Source organism: Lycorma delicatula, chromosome 1 (assembly GCF_047948215.1).
Source record: "Lycorma delicatula isolate Av1 chromosome 1, ASM4794821v1, whole genome shotgun sequence".
Taxonomy (NCBI): Eukaryota; Metazoa; Arthropoda; class Insecta; order Hemiptera; family Fulgoridae; genus Lycorma; species Lycorma delicatula.
The window spans coordinates 55,631,110-55,654,428 of NC_134455.1; positions in this window are offsets into that span (position 1 = coordinate 55,631,110).

Here is a 23,319-nt window from a genome sequence, read left to right on the forward strand (position 1 = left end):
ATTCGCCACGAAACCTCACTTTAGATTTTGTATTTGTCAATGTTAAACCGATCATATTTACCAATTTAGGAACCAATCGGAGATTTCTCAGAATTTTCAACATCGAAGGCCTATGTATGCAATCGTACGCTTTTTTGAAATCAATAAAAAAAATAATCATCTGCTTTTGCTTTCTATTATGAATATCTCTAAGTAATTTCAAAGTAATAATTTGATCTAGATAACTGCGCCAAGGCCGAAAACCACCTTGGTAATCGCCTAGCTCGCTTTCTAGTTGGTCCTTAATTATATTGTAAATAATTCTAGATAACATTTTATACGTACAATCCAATAACGAAATTCCACGATAATTGTCCGGATTTATCTTGTCGCCTTTTTTGTGTAAAGGATGTATAATAGCTGTCGTCCAATGTTCTGGAAGTTTTTCGGATTCCCAAATTTTAACCAGAGAATTATGCAAAGATTTCTAAACTGATTCTCCTGCATTTTTTCTAAATTTCTGCAACTGTTTGCTCTTCTCCGCTTGCTTTATTATTTTTAAGTTTTTTAAGTGCATTTTCTACTTCTTTATAAGTCGGCGGTTTTCTGTTTGATTCTGGCGTTTTAATTTCTGTATTAGCACTTATTTCTAGTAAATCTTTCGGTTCTTCACAGTTCAAAAGCTTATTAAAAGCTTCTACAAGGATTTCCGCGTTTTCTTTATTAATATGTGCAATTTTACCAGATTATCGTTGATTAATAAGATTACAATAAGATTCTTCAATATGATCCATTTATTATAACACCAAATTATTCATTTCTGCCGAAATCGAAAATAGTAATCCCTTCATCATATAGCTTTTACTGTTTGCGACAGAATTATCAGTCTTCTCTTAAAAGCAGCTACGTGTAACAAGTTTAGTCATATTACATACCGTCATAGTGAAAAATAAATAATTAATGTGTGTGTGTGTGTGTGTGTGTGTGTGTGCGCGCGCGCAAAAGTAATGTTTTTTTGAAAATACAATATATTGAGTTTCAGTAAACTTGACATGCTAAAATAATACAGCCAAGGGGTGCTTATTATTGCGAGAACAGCGGTGATTTTGACGTGGCTCGTATTAAGTTGCTAAAATCCATTACAGTAACTTATAATAAGGAATATAAAAAAGAACAATACCCAGCGATACCATTACGATGCGATACACAACAATTTTTTTTTTTACGTTTATTAAAGAAACATTAAGCTTCCACTATTCTAAATTAGGGTATTTTAACCTTACTAGCAATACATTTATCTTGGAGCTACTGAAAAGAAACAAAATTCTATAAAATTCAAAATTGTTGTCTACTGCAACGCACTGTAAAATACGAATGGTCTCCCAATAAAGAAGACAAAAGTTTTGTACTAAATTAATCGTATTAAGGACAAATCAAAAGGAAACAAGAGTTAGAAGAAATTTTGATAAATGTATGATATAAAAATTTGATATATAATAAACATTAACCTACATTACGACTGATGATGCTACATTCTCAAAATATTCTTTTATAGCAATACGTTTTGTTCAGACTGCCTTGTTTATTGACATAAACTTTACATTTGAACAAAGTACGGTCTTTATCTCTCTTGCTTGTAATTTGGTTCACTAATATTTCTATTCCAAAACATTATATTGCGGTTTATACACTCCGGTGTATGATATTTCCTCAACATGGTTCGTACAAACGCTGTTCAATTCAGTTTACGTGACTTTTCAATAAATTTGCAACTTTTGATCTCAGGGATATTTGTGTTTGCTCTTAACTGTGATATCAGTCTTGATTATTTCTGATTCTACACAACATATATTTGAGCGGATATTGCTACATATCAGTAAAGTTCGTACAGACATTTTCAATTTGCGTTCTTGTTTTTAGTCACATGACATCTCTATCGATATGATAGTTTTAATTTCGATTTAGATGCCACAAGGTTCTCTTGTTTTTTTTTTATGCTCCAATAACTGCAAACTCATTCATCTATAAATATAGGGTAACTGTACAGTACATTTTACTCAACAATTATTTTTGCGGTGATGAAAATTTCCTCTTTGATCCATTACCAATACATTTATGATTTCTCACATTATCAACGAAACTACACACTAAATGTCAATAATCAGTACTAACTACTGACAACAGAATAGAACACCTAACCGTTTTACTATAATGAATATTATACACTAAGAAAAGTTGTTTAATCTTAGACCTTGAGAAAGGAGTTTGGATTGTTGCATAGGATGATGTCAATGACTAAAAAGGGCATGAATGCCAGTAATGAAATAATAACGGATTAACCATAACAATAAATGTTAAAACCTACGATCTTCCTTTTAATATATAAGTTCATACTAATATTGATTTCACGCTAAGAAAAGTTACATACGTGTGGGATACACATACTCCCTATCTTTTTGTGACAATAGCCATACCTACCTTTTACTCTACCTATTGAAAATAATGTTTAAGATTCTATTTGACGGCTTTCGTTATCAGAAGACGTTAGTAAACTCTTTTAGGCTTGTGTGTTGACAATCACATGTACACATTAGTGTACCGTTATTCACCGATAATTGTCTGAGTAATTTCTTCTCACATAATCATCATCATATTCCTACACAGTGAATACAGAGCACTGCCGGTTCATTTTGGATAATTAAACAGATAAGAATGAAACAGGTAGCCTATCTACCAGTTTTTTACAGTTATTTTCTAAGTTCGGTTAAGTAAACACATTACCTTTATTTTACATTAAAAAAAAAACTTAACTTTCTACATAAAAATGTACTCGTATTTAGACGTGGGAAGCGCAGTTCAAAAACTGTATAAGAAATCATTTCTGGAACAAAAAACAAAAGTCACTATCGAAAAGAAAACAGTGCCAATCATTCTTAAACATACCCGATGGAAAATAAATAGATAATTGTTCATCTGCTTTTGAATTTATAGGAATAGGAGGTTCAAACATTGTTTTGGTCGAAAAATAGCAGAAGTTACTTCAAAAATGAAGGAAGAATAATATTAAATCGTCGATAAACAAAGTAGAATATCGAAGAAGTAATAAATTCGAGTTAAGCGGTGAAAAAGACTTTACTATTTTGCTTACACAATTATATTGTACATGTATAATTTGTTCTATCCACAATTCCATTTTTTTATCTTTTACTCCTATTCTTCCTGGTTTATTTTGGCTTAAAAATATGGCGGAGTGTTTTATTTCCAGTGGCTCTAATTTGCACCAACCTGTGGCAGTATAAGTAACGGATGCAAGTGAATGGTCATGCATCTGTAGTAAATAATGTAGGTGTTGCAAAAACTGCTGAACGGTCATTTACCGTTCTACCCTGTCCGATATAGTGAGCATTATGTAACTGCCAGAAGAGTCTGTTTATTCCTGTATTATTATTCAATGAATAATGATTAACTATTAAGGACAGAATCCAGGTACAGCATTATAATATTTTGTTATACTGATCAGTGATAATACTCATCGTGTTTAACGTCTAAATCACGAAGCTATAATGACTAAGAAAGACATTACCAGCAAATTACAGAACTATCTAATCAATAACAGAAATGTTTCTTTATTACAGCTTGAAAACAAATCTAATTTCTTGCTTATGATCTCGTGTGTTTTAATTACTGAAAATCTTGAAGTAACATTATTATTTTTAAACTAGTCTACAAATCAGCCCGGTTAAAAAATAAAATTAAAAAAATTGAATTTGGATTTAAAAAAGCTTACAACAAAATTGTAGGACTTTCCCGCTACAAAGCCTATTTCTGATGCACGGCTTACACACAAGTTAATTAAAAATATTTATCACTTTATTTAAATATTATATTCTTTGTTTATTTAGTTCAGTGATTCTAAGACGCGCACACATGCAATATTTCATTCGCGCGGGTTTGACAAAAGCGACAACTTTAAATAAATTTTCACTTCCTTGTACGAAGTAAAGCAAGTGTTGTGATCGTGAAAAATTTCTGTTTTCAGATTTCAACAAAATATCCACTTTTACCATCCCTGAATCCATTTTGACTAGTATCGGCGTGACATCTGTATGTACATACGTATGTATGTATATTGCATAACTCAAAAACGATTAGCCGTAAGATGTTGAAATTTTTGATTTAGGATTGTTGTAACATCTAGTTGTGAATCATTCCTTTTGATTGCAATCGACTGAACCAAAAGTGTTCAATAAAGCCCAAAATCAAAAAGAAATTGGACTTTGGACTTTGTCTTAACTGCAGTAATAAGCTCTCATTGGCAGCTTTTCAACGATATATCATAAGTGGTAATTATTTTCATTGGTTCCCGAGTGATAGCCAAATAAAACTTTAATTAATGAAATATTTGGATCTTACAACGGAAGGCACATCGGTTTGGACACACCTCATCTCCTTTTTTAACTATTTTTTTAATTTATTTTTTTAACTTTTCTTTTTATTTAAATATATTGATTTATTAATAATTATTAACCCGTGATTGTAAAAAAACGTTTTACAATAATTAATAATTCAATAATAAAATAAAAATAAGATATGAAAAAAATTAGAAGTAAATAGAAAAATAAAATTTTATGTACTTTTAAAAATGTGTATAGTAATTTAATAGGTATTGTTACATATGTGTATATGTAATAGATTTGGTGAAACATCTCATTATTTAATATTAATTGAAAATTATATTTTAGAATCGTATTATTTATGGATTTTCTAGTTTAATTTCTGTTTAATTTCATCTACATTAAATTTAACTATAGAGTGATTGAAAAATTTATCCTCCCAAGAAAAATACATACACTGTGGCGTACATACTTTCCGATCTTTAATAAATTGGAAAAAATTCTTGTCTTTTAGTTCATTACTCCTCTGATATTGTCAGACAATATTCTCCCTAAGTCGGAGTTGATCATCATTTGTTTATTTGGTTTTTGTTGCCAATCATTTAATTGCTCTATGGTTTGATAAAATTCTTCCGATCTTAATTTGTGTACACATTGTTTAGTTTTAAAATTTTCTCTCTCTTTATATTCATCATTCTCTCTTAATCTTTTTATTCTTTCCTTGGTCTTAACGTTTTCTTCCTCTTTAAATTTGTCATCTTCTCTTAATGTTTTTATTCTTTTTTGGTTTTAACATTTTCTTTCTCTATATATTTATCATCTTCTCTAATGTTTTTATTCTTTCTTTGTTTGCAATTTTTTCTTCCTTTTTATTCTTTCTTTGGTTTTAACATTTTTTCATCTAGTAATACAAGTAATAAAGGGACTTTACTCTATCCTAATATTTCATGTAAGATTGTTGAATGGATAATTTAGTAACCTTGCGATGTTAACAAAAAGTAATATTTAGCAATTGTGTAACCGTTCGACTTTTAATAAAGTCGTTTCAACATAGAAGACTATTACAGCTGCTGTACGTCAGTGCTACACTAGCGCTCCTTATGGTGAGAGGGGGTACTAATGACACTATATCCGCAGTTTTTGGGGTGAAGATGTAGTTTTACAAAAACTTTTTTTTGGAAATATTATTTTTTAATTTTTAATAAATGTCCCTAAGAAAAGTAAGACCGTAATTAAGAGAAATCTCGAGTTATTGAGGGTGAGCTTGCTTTCGCCCCCTTGATCTTTTAAATTAAATATTTAATGGCATCAATACCCCATGTATAGAAGTAATCTGCCCAACTTTGGCCAAAATCGGTCGAGTAATTCTATATAAGGTCTTCTATATAAGGTGATTTAGTGTGCAACACTTAACACCGAACACACACACATGTACATACGGGAAATTTATCCAGTTTTTTGGATTCCTTGGGTGTCAAAACGTAAAGATAGGGTGAAAACCGCATATGCTCAACCACATATGCAGGACCGATTATCCAACTTTCCCTTCTATAGCTATAGCTCTGTTATAGTGCTAGGTGGGAAAGTGGTTTATTTTGATAATCATTTTCAGTAACCAAAAGACCTTCATAGGAACATTATTGTCGCTGTAAAAATACTAATTTTTTATCAGAAATAACATAGGTTGATTTGTTTTACTATTATCACTTAAAATAAAATAATATTCTAGAATATTTTAAAGAAAGTTTTGGTGTGGATAATGACACTGAATGCAGAATTCACTCTATATACGAAATTTATGTTAGTAAAAAAAAAAAAAAAAAAAACACTAACAAGAACATTAAATTAATTTATGTTCTTAAAATTGCAGACCCCCAATTTGCAACTGGGGGATTTCAGTCAGTTTTTAATCATATATTTCCTTACCCTGTCATCATACAAACGAAATAATAGGTAATGTTAAGAATAAATCGATACGATTCAATTATTTGTTCGGTTACACAAATTTAAATAAAGCTCATGAGCTATACTGCATATAAAATAATCAAATAAATGTTAAGTAAACCAAGATTCCTTATATTTTCCTTATCTGAAAGCTGAAACTGTAAAAAACTGAAACAGACAAGTTAAATAGTTCATTGTTGTTTCAATACAATGGACTAGACTGGTGTGATTCCATACTAATTTTATCCTTCTACAAAGCATAAAGAGAGCCGCGAAAATTACCCAGGAATACTAGATGCGTAACCTATTTGTACCGTTAAGGTAAAATTATAATCTACAGAATATTTATAATAATAAAAATAAGCATACAAACTAGAAAAGGAGAAAAACAAAAACAAAATAAACAGTGTTTACGGAACGAAAAAGAAAATTCCAGGATGAGAAAAGATTTACTAAACAATGCTGACACAAACTGGTAAAATGTATTCGTGGTTGGATGTGATAGACGGCTGTTACAAAACAAATATATGAATAATTCATGGGATACAGTTTATCAGAAAAGAATATATTTACTGATGAAGAGGGAAGTAATGTGCAAACATAATACAAATATAAAATTAAACTATATCTTCCATAAATTAACATTATATTGAATATGTAACGAGTACAGAACGCACGGGCGTGAATTAATACACCGTGAAACATCTGCTAGAGTGTGAATGTTAAACATCAATCAAAAATTGCAAATTGAATATTAGTCATCAGTTACTGTATTAATATTCAATTTTACTTTAAATTTTTTTTAAGCTAATAATAGCAATCAGAAATTACTTCATAAAGATATACTTTAATAGGTTTTAAATAGGTTAATAGATAAACTTTAAGGTCCATAATACATTCACTGTTATGTTTAAAGGAAGAAAGTCGATAAACTTTATAAACCTTTTGGAAAAATCAAACGGTACGTGAAATATCTGTTTTCCTATATAATTTTCTTTTCGACAACCATAATGAATCTCGAATACTATCTCGCTCTGATCGCGTAAACTTCTGTTCGATTTTTCCCCGGCTAGTTGAGATAATATTAGTAAATATGTCGTACATATCACGGTAATAAGGTATTCTTTTGAAATACCTACGAAGTATTGGAAATATAGTATTACGTTTTATGTCGTATTAATGGCTTACATTTTTTATTTTGTCTTTAGCAGCAAAGATTACCAAGTTTTTAATAAACTATAGATCTATACTGCGTTGTTTGCTTATATTACCAAACACGTCACCTTACGGTGTCATCATCTTCCACAACCATCTTTCTGGTTTAAACGGTTGTTTAATTTTACAAAAAGGTTATGATATTAGAATATAATTTTTATAAAAATTATCCTCGCTTTGGAATTTGTGGAAATATATTTCGCCGAACTTTCCTATTTTGTTCCAATAAAAGCTGTGGTAACTACGGAAAATCACGTTCGAATCTAACAGTAAAGCAGAAGACCGGTTTGTTAATAATTTTGAGCTTAGACAGAGTTCATTAAAATTCAATATCAGGGTCTAAGTAAGCAGAAGTTTATGCTGTCAAACAAGGAGCCACTGATATTATGCAAAGAAACTTTGTCTAAATTTATCGAATTTTCTTTACGTTTGATGTTTCAGCTCTAACAAGCAACTGTATAACCCTCACCAGGGTTACGCCCTCACCAGCTTTAATAAGGGCTTATAAATTGGTTTTTCGTGGTGGTGATGGAGGGTTAAATACTACCCGACTAATCGATACAGCTTTTTAAGTTTGTGAAAGTTTAAGTCATGTATTTATTAGAGTCTTGAAAGTAAGATTTCTGTTATAACTTTTACGTAGAATAACTTAGTCTTTCTTAAATATTACTTTGTTTTCAGAATTATAAAACAAAACATTTCCTTGGATAGAAATATTTACAAAAAAATTTCTTCATATAAAGTCAATTGTTTTTTGAAGTGTATCGGAAGAAGTGCCAGTTAACTTAAAAATGTTACTCACAAAATTCTTTAACCTTTAAATACACTTGAGAATATACTATGAGTATTTATATATATATGTAAGTATAAAACTTATGATTACAAACATGTTAACATTGACTACATACGTTTCTTCCTCACTATAAAAAAAAAATAAATTAATAAATTGCGCTAAAATTAAAACAGATTTCTAACAGTATTATCATATTTTCAAAAACAATTTAGAAAAAACGTAGAAAACATTCTGTTTTTTGTTTCTAAAAAAATTTAGAAAACAGAGACATAGAAGGAATTGGTTTAAAAATACTTTAATTTTTTCCTGGAAGAAATATATTGTTTAACAAAACCTATCTTATTTTAAAATAAATATATTATATATTTTTAAATAAAAATAATATATTAGAATTCATTACTATTTTTGCATTGTATAAAACTATTCCAAGATTGCTTTTTTTTAATAATATTTAAACTTACAGTATTGTATACTTTAACGATATATCCTAATAACAAATTTATTAAATTAATACATGATAAATGTTCATCAGAGATATTTTTACTCATTAGATTTTTTTTTTTTTTTTTTGCTTGATATCACCACATAAGGTTTGAAGCTTGTGCGTGGAATTTGTAGCGAGTGAAAAATACCCTGCCTGACCGGGATTCGAACCCGGAACCGGGATGAAAGGCCGAGACGCTACCATTCCGCAAATTATTTATTTCATTACACTAGCAAGGTTCGAAATTGTTCTTTGCGGTTCCATTATTTTCTTTATGAAATCCTCTATAATATAAGTATATATACATCTGTAAACATTATTTAAAATTGCAACACGATTTTTGTTATGTAAAAATTATGTTACAACACTTTTAGTGGCCTTCAGATCGCTACTCAACTTAAAATTGTATATAAATCAACTAAACTTATTTCTACTAAAATGATGTTACTCATTGAATCACATGAGCTGATGAACAAATGAACTTACGAACACTGACCACGATCACTGTTCAGATCCATTTGTTTTCTTTTTCCTCTTGATGGAGGAGTAAACATCTCCTCCATCTTCTTCTCTCTTCTTATTTGTTAATGAATCAGCTGATCTTAATTATTGATAGAATTAATTATATGAATTTACTTCCCTTTATGATGTATTAGCAACAACATCACTAAATTTTTATTGTTCTAGCTAGACATATTTAATATATATTTAAAATGTGAACTCAACAAAAAACATAAATTATTATAACTCATTGCGACGTTTAATTAATGAAATGTAAATTTTGAAAGAAAATAAAGGAAGTGATTATTGATAATTGGTTATCCGGCATTATTTAATGTATACAGTTTACACAACCAATGAATTGCTCTGCGGCTGAAATTGTTATACAATCACAATGAACTAAATCACACTAAACTGTACTCATAAACACGTTGTAGAATCCAATTAAAAACAACGTGAACCGCGTTTTATTTGAAATTTTTAATTCGATATAAACGTAGTGATAAGTTGATGAACAAAGTTCCGGTTTACTGACCTCGTGTAAAAATATAATTAAAACAATTACATACACACACCTATTATGTTCGAATTGTATTAAATCGAATTGTGAGTCTTTTTTATAAAATTTTGATTAAAGACAATATATGCAACAATATATATTTTAAGTCAAAAGCTTTTTCATTACAAACAATAATTAATAAAAATTAATTCAAAATCCAGTTTGATAATGACGGATTGTTCTACTTTAGAGTACATTTAAATAAAAAAGAGGTAGGTTTAACAATTATGTTACCTAATATTCTAAATGTTAATAAACAAAACCTGTATAAATTACTGCATGATTAATTTATTTTTGTTAGAGTAACTGCAGTCGCGATTCTAAAAATTACAATTAACCTTAAAAAATTAATTGTGGTATTTTTAAATAACATTAGTTGATAACAGTGAAGTAAAACATGTTTTTAAACAGTTTTTTACTTCCTTGTACGAAGTAAATGAAGTATTGAAATCCCGAAAAATTTCGGTTTTCAGATTTCAACGGAAATATCCATTTAGACCATCCCCGAATCAATTTAGACTAGTTTTGGCGTGACGTCCGTACGTTGTACGAAGAAAGTATCTCGCATAAATCAAAAACGATTAGCTGTAGATTGTTGAAATTTTGGATTTAGGACTGTTATAACATTTAGTTGTGCACCTCCCCTTTTGATTGCAATCGACTGATTCAAAAGTGTCCAAAAAAATAAAAACCAAAAAGAATTGAATCTTGGACTTTTTCTTAACTGCAGTAATAAACCTTCATTGAGAGCTTTTCAATGAGATAAAAATAGGAGATGAAGTCGATTCGAACCGATGTGACTTCCCCTTGTAAGATCCAAATATTTTATTAATTAAAATTTCATTTGAATATAACTATGGAACCAATGAAAATAAGTACTACTTCTGATACATCGTAAAAAGCTCTTAATGGGGACTTATTACTGGAGTTTGAAAAAGCCCAAAATCTTTTGGATTTTGGGATTTTTTGGACACTTTTGATCCAATCGATTGCATTCGAAAGCTGAGATACACAGTTAGATGTCCTAAATCAGTCCTAAATCCAAAATTTCAACATCCTACGGCTATTTGTTTTCGAGTTATGCGAGATACATACGTACATACGTACGAACGTACAGACGTCTCGGCGAAAATAGGCAAAATGGATTATGGTAAAAAGCATTCTGTTTTTTGTTTCTAAAAACATTTTAGAAAACAGAGACAGAAGGAATTGGTTTAAAAATACTTTAATTTTTTCCTGGAAGAAATACATTGTTTTATCAAAACCTATCTTATTTTAAATAAATATATTATATATTTTTAAATAAAAATAATATATTCATTACTATTTTTGCATTGTATAAAACTATTCCTTTGCTTTTTTTAATAATATTTAAACTTACAGTATTGTATACTTTAACGATATATCTTAACAAATTTATTAAATTAATACATGATAAATGTTCATGAGATATTTTTATTCCTTCGATTTTTAAAATGGTAATTTCCGTTGAAATCTGAAAACCGAAATTTTTCGCATTCACAATACTTCCTTTACTTCGTACAAGGACGTAAAAACATGGTATTAGTTAGGTATAAGACATACATTTATTTAAAGCTTAATAAAAGAACTTTTACTCTATCCTAATATTTCAGGTAAGATTATTGAATTAATAATTGTATAAATATTTGATGTTAATAACTAATATTTTTAGAAATTGTGTAACTGCCCCCTTTATTAAAGAACTAGAGGATCGTATCTCACGTTCAAATAAAATAAATTTAAATGATTTGCAGCAAAAAATGTATATATGTAATTTAATAGGCGTACAAGGAAGTCTTGTTGTGTCCGCTCAAATTTTTTAACTCCTTTTCGTTTTTTTATTTTATTTTACGTTATACGTATGTATTTCGCATAACTCAAAAACGATTAGCCGTAGGACGGTGAAATTTTTGATTTAGGACTGTTGTGCACCTCCCCTTTTCATTGCAATCGACTGAATCAAAAGTGTCTAAAAAGCCCAAAATCCAAAAAGATATGATTTTGGGCTTTTTCTTAACTGCAGTAATAAGCTCTCATTGAGAGCTTTTCAACAATGTATCATAATTGGTACTTATTTTCATTGGTTCCAGAGTTATAGCCAAATAAGATTTTAATTAATGAAATATTTGGATCTTAAAACGGAAGGCACATCGGTTTGGATCACACCTCATCTCCTTTTTTAACTTTTTTTAACTAAAAGCTCTTATTGAGAGCTTTTCAACGATGTATCATAATTGGTACTTATTTTCATTGGTTCCAGAGTTATAGTCAAATTAATTTTAATTAATGAAATATTTGTATCTTACAAGGAGCAGACACGTCGAATCCGACTATCTTCTTTTCTTTCAACTTTTTTTTAATTAAAATATATTGATTTATTAATAATTATTAACCTCTGACTGTAAAAAAATGTTTATAATAAATAATAATTCAATAACAATAGAAACAAATATGAAAAATATCAGAAGTTATAAATGAAATAAAATTTATGTACTTTTCATTGTAAAAAATGTGTATATGTAATTAATAGGCGTACAAGGAAGTCATAGGGTGTCCACATCAGATTTTTTAATTTCTAAAACCTAATATTTATTATTTTTAATTTAAAAGAAAAGGTTTTAATTATTCATATTATACTAGTTACTTTGCTTCTGTAAGGATGTTACCATTTTAATTTGTCCTCCAAAATACTAAAAAAATACAATTCAACACTCATTCAAATATTAGGGGTACTTTCTTTTTATTTACTTTTATACATTTAATTAATTTACTTTATCTTTAATACGTTTTATTATCTATCTATAAAACTTTAAAGTTTACTTAAATATTATTTTATTTATTTCATTTGTCAATAATTATCTATAAGCGAATTCATTAATTTGTGGCTGCTTTTTCTGCATTTTAAAAGAAAGAATTGAAGATTTGTTTTAATTATAGATGGTTATCCTTCGAATCAGAAGAATTATCACAGACCAAGAAGAGATTTGCTGTAGAACTGACTAAAAGAATTTTTTTTTTAAATCAGGTAAAGAAAATTAACAATTTTGTTAATAATATCTCGTTCATGAGAAATTATTAAAGTCAAAAACGTACATTTTAGCAGTGTCGTATCAGCGGTCTTGATAAGAGGTTCGGTAATTTTCCGTTAAACTTAAGAAATGTAGGAATGTTGAAAACCCCAATTTTAATTTTTTTTTTTTTGGTTGGGAAAGCTGAAAACAAAGAAAAAACCGATATTACCTTCTATTGAACCAAGTAAAATCAATTTACTGAGGATTTATATAATCAATTGATAAAAAAATTAAATACAGTAATTAATTTCAAAGGAATAAAACTTGTTAAATTAAAACTACAGCTAAGCAATAATTTTGAAAATAAAGATTTAATTATAAAACTTTCATAACTGCAAAACATAATTTGAATGATTGTGATACTGAAATATTATATGTGTTTAGTTAAATGCGAAAGAAAAATTAAAGTTAATTTGTAACAATAAGATCACGTAGAATTTTTGTTTTTTAATAAAATATTTGGGAGATAATCATAAATGTGATACAAAATGAGATTACTTTCAATTCTGAAGATATTAGTAAATTGAATAAAAGTCTTCAAAGCAGATATTATATTAGTCTTTTTGAGGAACTTTTTCAAATAATTTAATTTCACGTGACTTACTTACTATAATAATATGTAATTAAATCCAATATCCTAGCCAGTATTTTTTTATTTTTTTTTACTTCTGATTATCTATTCAATATAAATGCGTACAGTTTCATCACTCCTACGCCTTGCAACTGCACTTTAGTCATTTTGATTATTGTTCAGTTCAGTCAAACTGAAAAATATATCAGTAGAATTATTTGTGCATAGTTAGTGCATTAGTTATTCAAACGACGTTTAAAAAAAAATATATGTGTTTTTTGTTCAGTTATAACCTCAAAGATCGGAAAGTAATTGCACATGAAGAATTATTTTTAAAACCATTCCTTCATTTAATGAAATTAAAATTTTTAATTTAAAAAAAAAATTAAGTATTTATAGCAAATACGCTATTTAAATAAAATAACCATTAATTAATATCTACTGCATTATTGAACTAAAAAATAGCCATTACCAGGCTAATTGAAACTAGCGTAAAATATAGTAATTTTCATATTACTTAAATGCTAAAATATGATATGATCTAAATGCGTAATTTTATTAATTTTATCTTTCAGAAATAGCTTATTTCATCAGAAATAATAACAGAGGTCTTTTGTAAAAATTAGAAGGTTTCTTAACCTTTCTAACTGTTCATTTGTTTAGTCAAGATATTATTGTGTTTTAATATTTTTAACATAACATTTAATTTTATCATTAAAGGGTTCAAATTTGTGTGCTAATGAATTTTTCTGAAGGTTCATATTCTTGTTTTAATGTCACCTCATGTATACGCATAAATTTCAGACCCACCGGTTCATCATGTACATTGTTTTATGTATCCATTTTCCATCGTCGATACTACTTTACGGACTAACTAAGGGCAACTTTGGATAGTTAAATTTGGAACTTACTAGTACCAGATATTCTTTAACTGAATTTATCGGGAACGAGGAACTATCAAAAGCAACATTTTTAGATTTTTAATATTTCTGTCTAAAACAGCTTAAGATTTTTGAAGACAACAATATTTTAGGATTTTTTATTGGAAATCTTAAAACATGTGATGTACTGAAGGTAAAAATTATTTATAAAATCGTAATAATTACGATTATAAACTATTTTAAAATATGTAAGTGATTATATTGCTTTCGATCGAGAGCCTCATTTATTGGAACTACAACATTTAATGAAAACTAATCATAACTCAGAAAATTTACGTAAAATATTAATAAAATTAAAACTATAAGAAGTGAAAAATATTATCTTTTTTTTTTAAATGTATCTTCAAATATTTTCAAAATTTGACCAACGATTAGTAAGTATAAATTGTACTAAACACAAAATGTAAAAGCACGGTACTAAATATGTTTTTTTGTTATTAACATTAAAAAAAAACTCATGTTCTTCAAAGTTCAAACTAATTAAAAAACCTAGTAAAAATGTTACGGACATTATTATTGTAACAAAAGTTTCCATCGATTTAAATTTTTTATAAAAGTGTTACTTCAAATTCTTACATGACACAAGCAAAAAAGAACATTTTTCCTTACAACAATACTTAATATTTTGAAAATATTACTTTTTAAACGTAGCGTAAATTATCAAAAAAATAGACTAACAAATTATTTTCTTAACGATGGCTATACTAACATCTGTTCAATATATACTGGTAGACTATATTTTGTAAGATTCCCTTCTTGATTTATCAGAAAATTTAGAAAAATTAAAAAAGACATAAGTCTAAATTAAATATAAAAATAATAATTTTAATTTAGTCATTTCATATTCGTTAAAAGAATTGATAATTCTAATTACCATATACCTGTATATCTTCGTCCAGACCACGTTACCATGTAGTGAATTATTTTAGCGTTTGAAAAATGAGAAGTTTGAGCGAGATTCGAACTCGAGACCATCCTGATAAAAGGCAAACATACTTAACCAAAGATCAATTGTCGGTTTTATTCGTTAAGTTTTTTTTTTATTTTTTTTGTATAAATCTATAGAATTTTATATTGTTTATAAGTATATTAAAGTTTATAAGGTAACCATAAACTATTTACCTTTGTACACGTAACCATACACAGTAATGTCTTTAAACCATCTGAAAAAGACTATTGGACAACTAATGTAAAATACCGCATGCTTAAAATGAGTAGAAGAGTGTCCATCGTGTTAGCTTGTTTTAATAAAAAATATAACAGATTTATTAACACAGTAATGAATGAGATTAAAGATAATTCAACGCACTTAAAATATATTCAATTGTATAAAACAATAATGGATTCAGTAGAATGGTTATTCCAAGAGTCTTTCGAATCTTTCATTATTCGGTTTTTTTTTTATACATGGAAAAGGGATCAAAGCAGGTAGAGAATTTGTACGCAAAAGAAAGCTACTAATATTTATTTTAGTATTTATAAGAAAACTACAAAAACACCGTAAAAAATATTAAATAAGAAGAACGTTTAGAACTAAGGCCCAATATAGCCATTAGTCATTACTTGACAACTTCTTACGTCCAGTCAACGCCATTGAATTATTTGTGTTAAATTCATATGTAGGATAAAACTACTTTAGATTTCAAATAATCTTTGAGCATACTGACAATGCTACTGATACAATTTATTAATAGACACAAAGCATCAAAATTTGTGTAAGTGTGTGTTTTATTATATATATATATATATATATATATATATAATTTGTGTGTGTGTATATATATGTGTACACATACACATTTTTTTTCCAAAACATTTTAAAAAAGAATCCAGTTATTACTTAGGTCTGATGGCTTCTATTCTATCTTTTATTTTTTTTTATTATAAAAGACTCACTTTCGAATGTATGAGACTTTTCTTACATAATCTATTTAAACTATATTATGCCGACCATAGCAATTGCTGGCATGCTATGTACAATTTTATCTCCCCCAAAATATAAAGATATTTTGTTGGAAATCCTTATATATAATCACTCCTCTCACTCTCTCTCTCTCTCTCTCTCTCTCTCTCTCTCTCTCTGTGTGTGTGTGTGTGTGTGTGTTTGGGCGCGCGAGCGCGTGTGTGTGTGTGTGTGTGAGACCATACACAATTTTTTGAACAAATTTCGACGTTTCACTCCATAAAGAGTCCATTAAGACTAAAAAACACCATAATTTTCCCAGACGGAAAGTACGTAAGCTTCTCTGCTATTCATTAAATACCATCTGGCTGGATCCCTAATTTTGGTCAGTAGGTATATATGGGAATTTATCGAGTTAAAAGTTTGTGCAGAATTATCCGAAGAACTTGCGAATTTCTCATTTTCGACTTTTTATTTAGGTACTTTAGAAAAACCTTTCATGGCAAAAAAAAACCGCACTTACGTAGCACATAAACTTTCAGTTCAAAAAAAAATTACAATACTTTTACCCCCTACCAACCCGAAAATTTAGAGCACACAATTTTATTTCATTTTTTTAGAATATTTGAATTTGAATTGGTTTTACGTTTAAAATAAGCACATAGGAACATTCAGTACAGATGCCTATTATAAATATTTGCAAATTTGTTTGACCATTGAGTTCTTGACCCATAATTTTCGAATATTTTGGGATGAATTTAAGCAAAGTTTTAAAATAGCTTCAGTCAAGTTATTGATTAATAATATATATTATATAATTAATAATTATATTAATGATATTATCTCTCTGTGTCTCTCTCTCTCTCTCTCTGTGTGTGTGTGTGTGTGTGCATGCGCGCGCGGGCGCGCGCGTGTGTGTGTGTATATGTTTAAGAATCACGAAGAGTCTGTATCATTGTAAAGATAAGTTTGCAAAAAAATTACACCACTTCTAAAAAATTTTAATATCTCATTTTTCAATTTTATCGCTCAAAAGCGATCTTTAAAAATTTTAGCGTTCCAAACATTTCATTTACAATGAAACTATTTGACCGTTTTAATGTGTTACTTTAAATTACAGGGTAAGGGAAAAAGTGATAGGAATAACTATTTTGGTTTCTATTTTCGCAATTCATCGTAGAGTAGGCCTAGAAATTTGGTTCTTTCACAGAATATCTATGTATGATTTGTAGATAAAATTTTATTAGAAATACAGCTTTTGTTTCTCAGTGCTGGAAAAGTATACCAACTCCGTTGCCAGTTTTTTTCATTTATTTTCTTATTTTATTTTTTATCTATGAATTTATTTTTATGAACAGTTCTTAAGTGTTTCCTTAAATATTGAAAGATATTTAATAATATATAATTTTGTAGAACTATACTGCAATTTAATAATACACAGTAAAATTACAGAAAATCGATGTGTACATAAGAATACCTAGTATATTTAATATAGAGAAAAATAATACGAGTAGGTTCAAAAGCTTCTCTTGCCACGTAATAAAAAACAGTACTTAGTAATCTAATCACTAAATTTTTAGAGATTTTTGAAATCAATTTCATATAGAAGCAATAAAACAGAAAATGACTACACACTTTAGGAACTTTTTCAGTTAAAACAGTTATTGAATGCTGTAGAAGCCCTTCAGAATTCAATCAAAAGGGAACGATAGCGACCCATTCACAAAAGGTAGATATTACTTCATAGCTATTGATGACGTGGCAATGAGAATGCTTTGTAACTTTATTTAAAGTTTTATATTACAATTTCAAAAACCATTATCATTGATATTTAACGTTTATTACATTTTTAAAAGATAACTCATCCAATTTTTATAATAACCCGTGACAAATGCTGATACGCATTGCTAAACATAAGCAAGTAAGACCAACCGAGCGCGCACGCGCACACACACATACAGAGCATATTTTATTCTGGCTTTGATTAAGATTCCGGATCTAGTACCGAAGTAAAATTTAAATCGTTTACTTTAAACAAATGTTATCAAAGTAAAATTGTATTATTTAAATATATGTTTAATTTAATGTTTTAGAAACCTCACTGCGATGAAAATACTAATAAATTTCACTTCATATCGTACGAAAGTAGCATTTAGTTAGTAGATAAATGTTTGATAAAATACATTTACTCACAAGAAAATGATAATGAAATTAAAAGCAAAATATTTTTAGTTATTAAAATCTAATTTCTTTTGAGTAATAAAAATTGCTAAAATAATTATTCGGTTATATTTTAGTAAACACACATAATTACAAACCCATAGAAAGAGAGAGAGAGAGAGAGCGGCAAGAGAAATAAGTAGATAAATACACTCAACTGAATACTAATAAAAACTTTTTAATGTTGTTCTATTTGTTTTAATGTTAATTTATCATCTCTGATGATGAAATATACTCTTAAATAACGTGAAGTAATCCGTTATTACTTAGGTCTGATGGCTTCTATTCTATCTTTATATTTTTTTTATTATAAAAGATTCACTTTCGAATATATAAGACTTTTCTTGCATAATCTGTTTAAACTATTATGCTGGCCACAGTGATTGCTGTCGTATTATGTACAATTTTCACCCGCTCCCCCAAAACATAAATCAAATTTTATCACTTTAATCAACAAATTGAAGATTCATTAATACTTTATTGAACATATTTTTGATACGCAGAAGATATAACAGATTTTTCTCCATGTTTTACCTGAAATAAGATAGTACATTTATTAAAATTTAATTAATCATAGATATCTTCTTTTTAAATACTATTTTAAAGCTAAACCAGCTAATACTTAATATCTTCACTAAATAAGTTAAGATTTTTAAAATTGTTTTCTGTGACTAATTTTTATTCTTTAAAATTATTGTTTTTCTTACAATTTCATTTGATGGTCTAATTAATTTAAATGTAAACTTATGAAATGTATAAATGCATCAAATTTAGGTGTAAGTAGTATAAATCTTACCTAATGAAATTGATTCAGAATGAAAGAAAGATTTTAATTAGACTAATCAGATTTTATACAAATTTAACAAATCTTAGAAATGAAAATAAAAAAGTAATCCTAAATAGGGTATGAAGTAAAATAAGCTATCTGTATCTGAAAAAACAATAAGCTGTATTGATAATTTAAAGCGGATGAAAAAAAGGTTCGATTCAATATAATTAACAATAATAATAAGATCCTCATATTGTTAAAAGTAAAGGGTAATAAAATAATAAGCTGTTAATTTTTATTTATTTATTCGGTCCAATAACAAACAATCGAACACAAGGTAGGACTCGTTGGTCTGTCTATTTATTTTAATAAAATAATCAAAAAATAAATAAGTTAAATGTTTATAATTGCAAGTAGACTTTTTCTTACATGCAATTAATTTATTTCTTATAATGAATAAAAATTGATTGGAAGAATAGATACATAATATAAAATGATATGGGATTCCTTACCTGAATGGTTTGTTTTAATTGGGAAATAAAACTTTTGAGAAGTCTATCATTTTTATTAACTGAATCATTGATTCAGGTTAGTTCAATTCCTACACACGGACGAGTATTTATTCTTCACAGAAAACTGACAACTGATGATAACTTAAATATCGAATTGATTTCTAACGCTTAATCAATAAACTGCATCCGATCATACAACCCATCCCACCCATCTACCCACACCCACACGCGCACAACCTCACTTATACCTGTAAAAACAATTAATTATTTTCTAATCAATTGCAATTTAACCTCAATACAGGATAATTAAAGGACTATTACGTGTTCTCTTGTGAAATTTGTGCCAAATGTAACTTTCAATTTTGATATCGTTGCGGTTATCCTTTTTTAACAGTAAAAGGTTCCTTAAAATCGACTGCAGTATAATCTTAAGGAAAATGCTGTAAATCTTATTTGTACTCGTATCTGAGTGTACTGTACTCATACTAACACTTCTTTTGTAACTTCCGTATTGCTGCATCATTAGATGTGTTGCTGATGTTTGAATTGGGTTTATTTATTTTTTTTTAAGCATGTGCAGCATAAATTGAGTTTATTCCTCTATTTTATATTTGTTATGTAATTTGGGTATTTCGAGTCGTTCAAAGATATTCCTAAAAAGGATCAAAAGACACAAAGGATGAACAGGTCAGCAACCCCCTAAATCATAAAAATGAATGACATATTTTAAATTGAATAAACATATTTTATATTGCAAGAATTATAAAAAAATAATTAGGTATTGACAACTATATAATAATAATAATAATTTAATTTAATTTTATATTATTTCATACGAAATAATTCCTTAGTCTAACGTTTTTGCAAAAAAAAAAGAAAAGGAATCTTGTTATTACTTAAAAATATAGAAATGTAAACAAGCACATGGTTTATCTTACTGAAAACTTTGAGACCAATTCGAACAATTCTTGAATTTTTGATTTTTTAAGAGAATATTTTGGTCATAACTTTGTCAATAAACCATTGAAACACTGATGTGAAGATTTATAATCGACATTGTAGCTGTAAATTTAGTAAATTGATGCGAGGTATAAGTTTTACGACGGTAAATAACTGTTGAGTGACAAAAATCCCACTAAAAGTTACTCAGTAACATTTGGCAAACATTATTATTCAACATCTGAAATATTATTTTTTAAAAAAGGAGAAAAAAAATACTAAAAATCTCAAACAATTTTATAATGTGGGAAGCACTAAGGCATTAGGTATATAGACGTGGGTATTCGGAGGATTTATCAGACATTTGACAGATTTGACATTTTTCGTTGTTTTGTATTAACTTTTCAATCGAAACATATTTACTAAATTCTACAAGTTCAGTCATTTATTTTTAATACTGTAGTTCTTAAATTTCTCAACAGTTTTACCTGCTGACTAGATCTGCCTCGGTTAAGAAACTAACAAAACAATATATTAATTAATATGGTATATATTAAACTAACTAAATCATCATTTAATTAAATATATGATCTTCTAAGTTATAATTCTTTAAAACATCCTATGACAATTTTCACTTCTCTTGTTCTTATGCCTTACTCAAAAAGTAATTTTAATTTTTAAAATAACTAATACAATCCTTTTTTTCCTAAACAAGGTAATAATTTTGTTGTTAAGTCATCCAATTCAACTACGTACCTTAATTTGATTTAAATCTTATAGACCTTTATTAGATCCTTCTTCCTCTCTTTGTGTACATTAAATAAATATATATATCTATATATATATATATATTGTGTGTGTGTGTGAACAGAATTATTATTTATGGTAGATTCATCTTCAATTTAATTTTTCTTCTCAAAAATCGATTCTCAAAAATTGTCTCCTCTGTTTATTTCCTCTGCACACTTCTTTGCCGCTTGGTACACTTTTCCACATTTTCTAACAGCGTTTTCCAACGGCACCTCTGATATTGACGTATTTAAATTTAATTTCCGTAAATGATTTTCTAATTTTTATATTTTCTACATCTATTTTTCCAAAAATGACACTCTCTGAACTAATTTACATTTATCTCACTGCATGAGAACTACCTTACCAGTCGATATGTTAAGAATACCGCATTACGTTGGTGAATATGTATTAATATGCCTTCTCGTATGCCTTCTGAATATCAAACTGAAACGTTAGTAGCATTAAAATTTAATGCTGTGTTAAAACTTATTTACTAAAATATATGCTAAAGAAAATAGCGTACCTTCTGTCTGCGACATATGGTCTTTAATAATTAATCAAAAATTTTAAAGAGCCCACGACGAAAAAACTTTAAAAACGTGAAGTAATTAAATAACTGTATTTTACCTTATAATCATCTGTGGCATTGTGATATTGTTTTTAAGACAATAAAATATAAGATTTTGATTAACTTTCGTGCGTGACTATGATGATAACTAAAGCTTTTCTATGTAGTCTACGGGTCACGCACGACGGTCCATCAAAATCTTAAATTTTATTGTCTTACAAACAATATCACAATGTCACAAAGGATTATAAGGAGAAATACAGTTATTCGATTATTTCACATTTTTTAAGGTTCTTTCGTCACGAGTTTTTAAAATTTAAAATTTTATTTATTACTTTTTAAAGATTATTAGGCCTGTGCCCAACAGTGGCACGGTTATAGGCTGATGATGATGAAAGTTTAGTATACTTACCAGCATAAATTATTTAATAATTTAGCCTTGTCTGAGTTAGAAAGACTTAGAAACATTCAAAAACCGTTTTGAAGAAACATATCTACTGCAACACCCCTGTCGGCTCATAACTCTAAAACTAAGTAAGAACCTTCTCTGAGGTGATATCTATGCAACGCAAAACACCGCATCGAAATTAGTCCTGTAGTTTTTGAGTAAAATGGTAACAGATACACGCGCTCGCGCACACACACACACACATACACGAAATCTATTACCTCAAACGCATATACCGTCACCGTCCCGTTGTGGGTAAAAATGGTAAAATTTCGCTCACGTAGTTTAACAAACAGTTAAATAAGATAAAATTTAAATAGAATAATAAATATTTATTAATATTAATTGCTTATTTCAATAACTTGAAGCACTGAAAAAGAATCTTCTTGATACACAAAGAGAAAGTTAACTGAATATATTTTTAAATTAACCTCAAGTTAATCTCTGAGTAAGAAAAAGAAATTATAAAAATAGATCTTATTGAAAAATAATAATTTTAAAAAATGTATGATAATCATGGTAATATTAAATCAGTTAGAGGAAAGATAGTCGACAGTTGAAGTTCTCTCTAATTGTGGTACTGATTAATTAAGCTGACATCGTGAAATAGTGGTGTCTATATGCTTTTATTACGAAGTTTGATTTTCACCAATTTTTTTATTCATTTTAAGAACTTTGGGGGGTATTTTACAAAC